The following is a 7184-nucleotide window of genomic DNA, read 5'->3' as shown; positions in this document are numbered from 1 at the left end:
CTCTTTCCTGCCTATGCAGGGGGTCGGACTCGATGATCTATTGAGGTCCCTTCCAACCCTAACATCTATGAATCTACATGAGATGGTTTACTGCACATTAGACTAATCTAAAGCGCAGTAAAGCATCAGCGTCTACATGTGCACAGGACTTACTGAACAGTAAATTAAGCTAACGTGCCATTTGCTAGTACCAGGAAATACAGGTACTAGAATAATGGTTCCTTAGCTACTGCACCCATGTAGACACTGACCAGGAGTAATCTGCTCCCAGTAAGCCCAGGCACCAGGGGGCCCACTGCTGCCTGGCTAAGCCCTGATGCAGGGGGGAGCAGTGCCGGCTGCAGGGGCAACTGTCTCCCAGCCATGTGGGGATTGGCACCCTCCTGATCCTCATGTGGCTGGCAGGCAATATTCCCACTTAGCAGGGATGGCTCTGTTGGCCACGTGAGGATTGGGACCCCCTTGATCCCCGTGTGCCTGGCAGGCAGCATCTCTGCCAAATGCAGAGCTCTCCCGACCACATGGGCATCGGGACCAGCCCCCATGTCCCCTCATAGCCCAAGGAGCTCCCCCTGGTTGCTGCAAGGGGGCAGAGCAGGGCAGGAACAGCCCTGGACAGGGCTGATCTTGTCAGGCACAATTTGCTCCCAATGATGGTGCACCTGTAGACATGAGACCTGAAGCACTTTAACACACGCATAGATATGCCCACAGGAGTCATAAAATTACTGGATGGGAAAGGACCACAAGACTCATCTAGCCTAATACCCAACGTATGCAGGATTATTTTTTCCTAAATCACTTCAGGCAGATGACTATGCTTCATCTCGAAAACCTCCAAGGAAGGTTCAATAAAGGAGGGCATTTAACAAATGGAAAAAAGCATTTTGGAAGTGTAAAGCACTTTGTGGACCTGACAAGCTCTTTGGAGGTTTTTAAGATGCAGCTAGACAAAACCTTGGCTGGGATGATCTAGTTGGGGATGGTCTGGCTTTCAGAAGGGGTTGGACTAGACGACCTTTTGAGGTCCCTTCCAACCCTAATTTTCTGATTCTATGATTCTGTGAAAATCACTTAGATGAGTACAGTTCCTTTTGTAAGTCTGGGCAGGTGCAGGTCCTGTACTGGCTCAGGAATGGCAAGTGTTCAGTAAATCATGATCATCATCACCATCACCATCATTTCATTGTGGTTTATTTTAAAAAGCCAGAACAATCTTTTTGATTTGTTCAAGCACTGACAAGCTTAGTGTTAAGTCATATCCACCTTTATGAGAAACATAAAAGATAAAATAATGAGTTTAATAATAATAATCTTTTGCACTTACATAGCTCACTACACTTCCAAAGTGCTTTACAAACACTAAATAATTCAGCCTAATTAGAGAGGCCTTGAAGGGATTAAAGGACCTTGAAATTAGTGGGAGTTTTGCCATTTACTTCAACAGGAGCAGTGTCCGGCCCTAAAAACATTATTGTTTGCAATTGCATAAGGAATCGATCATGCAGCCTTGGTACAGAAAAACAACCCTTAAATGTGGGCATAGCTATAGTGAAGTCATTGGATCTCCCTTTATGAGTATGGGGTGTCAGATCAAGACCCTGAGATTGCAAATATCCTGACCCTTTTCATTTGCCCCACACTATTGATCCTCCACTGAATAAAGGCCCATTGTAAACTAGTCAATCCAGTGGCAAAAACAGAGACATCAACAGGAGCTGGCCCTTTGCTAAAGTGCTCTTTGTTCCTGAATTGTCCAATTGTAAATGTCAGTTGTGGTTTGAATCTATTAAATTAGTTTATTTTTATTCTCCATGAAGCATACCTCTTAAGGGCCTAAGAGCACTGCTGCAGAAACAGAAGAAACTTATTCTCAGAGCTGCTTCAGCCTGCTACAGAAAAGACACACTGGGCTTCACTCAGGGAGCCTTTACTTTTGTTCTTTGAAACAACAGGTTTACTTGCAAGGATCATACACATGTATGAGGCTGTATAAACAACACAATAACATAATACTCATTGCCTTTTACAGCCTCCCTTCATTTATTTATTTATTGCATTTTAGTCCTTTTTGTTAGGTGTCACTCATTTGGAGTGACAGTCACACATTTACTGCAGCTGCCACTCTCTCAGTTATACCAGCTGAAATGTCAGGGCTGCAAGCAATGAACAAGATTTATACTTCAGTTCCTCCTTACTACCAACAGCTAGTGCTGCTAACCTGACAGTCACTAGTTCTTCACCCCTCCCCTTCATCCCTTTCCACTGTCCCTTCTGCTGACTTCTCTCCCCTACTGTGACTCAGGGCAGGACATGGCATGGAACAGGTGGCCTGCGCTACTACTTCTTGGCTCAAAGCAGCAGGACATTCCATCCCATACTGTGAGGGAGGGAGACAGGAGCAGAAGGATTAAAAAGACTATCACAGGGAGAAAGGACAGGAGGAGAAAAGAAGGGGAGACTGGGTCACTGTAGATAGAGAACAGGGAAAAGGCCCAGAGGTATGAAAGAAAGAGACACGGGTCAATCAAAAACAGACAGCAGATTACAGATCCTTTCAGAGATGGAAAGGCGGGAAAGAAAACGCTACAGGGACAAACTGGGGAATCTCTGACCTTGTGCACAGGATGAGACTCAGGACTCCTGGATTCTATTTCACGTTCTGCAACTGGCTCGCTGACTTCGGTGAGTTACATGACTGCCTCAGAGGTGCACCAAAGCATTTGAAGGTGCTGAGATGTAAATATTACCATTCACTGAGCACATCTACATGTGCCCCTGACAGCACAGTAACTCGCTGCGTCACATCAGTAGTGAACACACATTCACCCTTTGGGGGGATCAGAGGGGGACATGCAGGCAGCCTATAGACTTATAGAATCATAGAAAATGAGGGTTGGAAGGGACCTCAGGAGGTCACGTAGTCCAACCTATCTTAGACTGGGTTCTGCCATTTTTAAACCCATATATGTATGGCAAACTTTTGTTCTGTTACAGGTTTAGACCAGTTTCCTGTTACTTATACTGGTAAAAAAGCTTAATGTCTGGTAAAATTGTAGTTATTAAGTGAGGAGCTCACTTCATAATTGGCAGCTATGTGGACCATATATTAGAAGTAAGCTAGTAGTAGTACTTGCTTTAGCGAGTACTAAATGACTGTGAGTAACGGCTGTTACTGCACAGTCCCGGCAGCACGTGTCATTTACAACCCTACTGCGCAGTAGCATCAGTGTCAGGCTTGTGCCCACCAACACTATATTGCTATCATCAGACAAGTGGGGAGAGGGAGCAGGGAAAGGGACAGACCAAATCGGAAAAAGCTTGTTCACTTCTCACTCTCACAACTGCAAAAATGACCCTTGAGGATCTCACTTAATAATTGGCAGCTATGTGGACCATATGTTAGAAGTAAGTTACATGATTCAATCACTTCTTTTCAGCCTCTTGGAAAAGGTCAAGAGTGCTGGGAATTTAACATCAGCTTTCTTGAAAGGTGTTCTTGGGATTTCAGACTGAGAGCTGGTGTCTATATACAGGTCTAGTCTGTGTGTGTGACCTTGAGTAAGTCAAAGGAATATCTCAGGGTGACTGAACCTGACTCCTGTGGAGACAATCAGCTGACAGCCATTACATTGCATCAGTCTCACGTGTGTGGGCCACTGCACTGAATTCTGCCCTCTGTATCATAGTTCACCATACCTAAAACTATGTTGATAGTGACCTACCTCACAGGGTGCCTGTAAGAATAGATACAGTAACATTAATGAAGCCCTCCCATATTACAGTGATGCAAGCCAAAACAACATGTAGATATACAGACAGACAGGCAGAAGGACAAACAGACAGACAGGGTCATGAGCAGGGATACCAGTTTTCTCTGATTTAAAAATCCCCAATTATCAGATTTTAAAAAGTAACCCCAAATCCATGTTTTCCTGTGATTAAAATGAAACACCACTATAGATATATCTATATATTAGTGGTGTTTCATTTTAATAACTAAAAAAATATGGATTTGGAGGGGTTTTTTTAATCTGAAAATTGGGGATTTTTTTTAAATCAGAGAAAACCAGAATCCCTGGTCAAGCTAGAACTGTCTCTAGCCTCCTCACCCAAAGCCATGGCGAGCTTAATTCAGATGTAGCTAACATGCACAGTGATTTAATTTTCTAAAGCATTCAGTGCAGCATGTTTTGTCAGTGCTAAGATCACATGATCCCATGTCAGTCAGCAACAAGGAATAGCAAGAAACAACTGTGGGTGTTACTTCTGAGAAGCAATGATATAGCAGTTCGTTTGCATAGGTTATTCCAAGGACAGGTGTTCAGTAAAGCGGACTCTACTCTTATGTGTATTAATAAGCACAAAGGCAGAGGCAATTGCTATATTGTACATTATTCACGTTCATTAACTTAAGTGGCCTGAATTGGAGAGCTGATTAGTAGCTCATGAAAAATAATGGGGGGGCTCTGAAGAGGAGGGTAACTATTTACCTTGCAGCAGGTGAACTGAAACATTTCTGCCTGCTAAGACCTAAGTACAGAGTCCTATTGTCTTTTTTCTTGCAGCAATTACTGAGAGTGCTAATACTTAACGTTGTGCAAGCAGTGTTGCTTCCTCTCATCTTTCTAAGCTTTAGGGCTAGGTACAGACATTCAAAAAACCCAAGGTGGAATCAATTTAAGTTACATGATTTTCTGTAGGCAGTGTATTTTAGATTGGTAGTGAACACACATTTACCCTTTGGGGGTGATGGGGGGGAGGGAGATGAGGGAGCATGCAGGCTGCCTGTCTTAGACTGGGTTTTGCAATTTTTCAACCAGTCTAGGTATGCCAAACTTCTGTTCTGTTATAGGTTTAGACCAGTTTCCTATCACTTATACTGGTAAAAGTGTAATGTCTGTACCTGGATTCCATGGGGGCATGAGCTCTAGCCAGCGAGGGAAACAAAAGAATCCAAAATTCAGATTTCAGCAGGTATATAAAAATGGGACATGATGTTCAAACATATTAGGTGAATTCTAAACATGATTGTGGTTGAAGATTTGAGATCTTGTTCAAAGTTTCATTTATTTATTTTTAGAACATTTCAGTTTGCCTGTAAATCACCATCAAATTAACAATTATGGCCTCATATAATCCACTTCCTTATGTGGATTTTTGTGGTCAGTTTACCTAAATGTGTTTTTTTCAGAACATCTAAAATATCAGATAGCTGACTTGAACCTCTCAGTAACAAAAGTGTAGGATGAGGAGAAAGTGAGTCACTGAGTTTTCTTTTTAACTGAAAGGACATTCAAATCAGTCATTCTGACCAACTATCATGCCAGATACAAGTATGCGTGTCTCTCAGTGTCGCAATGTCTGAATCATACAAGTTTGACCACACAGGCAGAGATCTGGTAGGTCATCCAGTCTATCTCCACACATAAGCAAAATTGTTCCCTAAAGGACATCCTCTGCAGGTTTATCCAGACTAACAGAAGTTCCAAGAGATAGGATTTGTGCCACTTCTCTTGAGGAGGTGATTCTATACCCTAAAATTTCACAGTTAGGAAAGCTTTCAGCCTAGAGTTTTCTTTCCTAATTTCATCCTAATGCTATAATAGAGAATTTGTCCTCACTACAATTACACAATTCAAATAACCCCAGTGCATTCTGTGTTAAGAATGAATATTGGTCCAAATAAATCACTGGTTTACTTCTTCTAAATGCAGTAGAGTTACATTAAGGATGAATCCTTGCACAAATTTCAGGGCATGATATGTGAAGTTGAAGTGCTGCCTACTTCACCAGAGAACCTCAGTCATTATGAGAAAAATGAAGAGAACAACACTGACCCAGTCTCCCTGAGGTACTGTGAATATTAATTTTCTAATATTTCTAAAGCACATTGAGCTTCTTAGATGAAAGGTCAAATAATGCTCTTTAATAATGAATCACAAATGTCATTTTCTGAGATGTATTGACTGTCTCTTGGCATTCTATTACCCATTTTTAGTGTAGGAACATTTTGCTTTGAGAGAGTCAGACAAGGTGATACCAAAGTTGGTAAAGCAACAAATGCATATTAGTGATGGCTCACAGCCTGGATCATTTGAATTGCTCATCCCGATGCACTCGACAAGCTGATGGGAGCAATTCAGTTGAGTGGGTTACAGGAAGCTTCTTGCCCAAAATTTACAACCTAAGACACTGCTCGTGCAATGCATACTGCTAGTGTAGGCCTTTCTCTGCACACCATGTCCCATTGATTTCAGCGTATTTCTGCACAGGCCTAACAGCTCATGGTAAAAGATACCATTGCAAAATTACACAAGGATCTTGCATACAGTGTCTGCTAAGAACTGCATAGAAGATTATCGCTGCTCAACAAGTAATAACAAGTAAAAACAATACCACATGGCCAGAGCTTCCTAATAAACTTGAAAAAGTTCATATCTAAATCTTCAAGGTCATAAACCAAGTCAGATTTAAAAGATAATAGGCAGAAATCTGAGACCTCATGAGAGACATAAGGAAAATTAAAACTGTACAGTGTGTTGATGAAAAGTTAAGGTCATAATAGCTTAAATGGATTCCAAGTCTTAAGTTGGCTTATAAAACGTCTGTGCCTTCTTGTCGTCACCTCACAATCTTAAAACCGAGCAACTTAGAAAACAAGCATTTGGTACAAGTGCTTCATTTTTAGCTCATTATATATGGTGTTCAGTAGGCCTGTGCAAAGTGGCTAGTTTTGCTTCGGGTTCAGATTCAGCCAATCTGGGGGACAGTGATTCGATTTGATGATTTGAATCACTGTCCTGATTCGATTTGGTGGAACCTGATTTGGAGATTTGGCTGCTGCTGAATCTCCAAATCAGCGAGGCCAGGTCCATCCCCTGCCCCTGTCCCAGCCCGGCAACAGCTGCCTCCCCCACCCCAGCTCCCGCACTTGTTAAAAAAAAAGCCAGGGTGCTCACTAGGTGCTGCCAGGCCTGGGGTGATCCCCACTGCCTCCACTGCCCCGTGCTGCGCCCAGGCCACCTCTGGCCCTTTAAGAAAAAAATGAAAACCCCCCCAGACTCACTGCTTCTGCCAGCAAGGGGCAATCCCTGCTGCCCCCACCCCGTGCCAGATGTGGGGAGGGGGGGGTCTGCTGAGCCCTCAAAGCCCCGAAGCTGCTGCAGGAGCGGGGAGGCCCA

At 43.0% G+C, this 7184-nt stretch overlaps 1 long non-coding RNA gene across 1 annotated transcript in view; it reads left to right on the top strand.

The window, feature by feature from the left end:
• Nucleotides 1–2441: 2441 nt before the first annotated feature.
• LOC112549213 overlaps nt 2442–7184 on the top strand; it is a 153254-nt gene continuing 148511 nt past the window's right edge. The window contains exons 1-2 of the long non-coding RNA XR_003092573.1: nt 2442–2685; nt 5757–5854. This is a non-coding gene — a long non-coding RNA (uncharacterized LOC112549213). The remainder of the gene's footprint in view (nt 2686–5756; nt 5855–7184) is intronic.

Source organism: Alligator sinensis, unplaced genomic scaffold, assembly GCF_000455745.1.
Source record: "Alligator sinensis unplaced genomic scaffold, ASM45574v1 scaffold289_1, whole genome shotgun sequence".
In the NCBI taxonomy this organism is placed as follows: domain Eukaryota; kingdom Metazoa; phylum Chordata; order Crocodylia; family Alligatoridae; genus Alligator; species Alligator sinensis.
The sequence above is the reverse complement of the archived record's forward strand: the minus strand, read 5'-3'. Positions and strand labels throughout refer to the sequence as shown.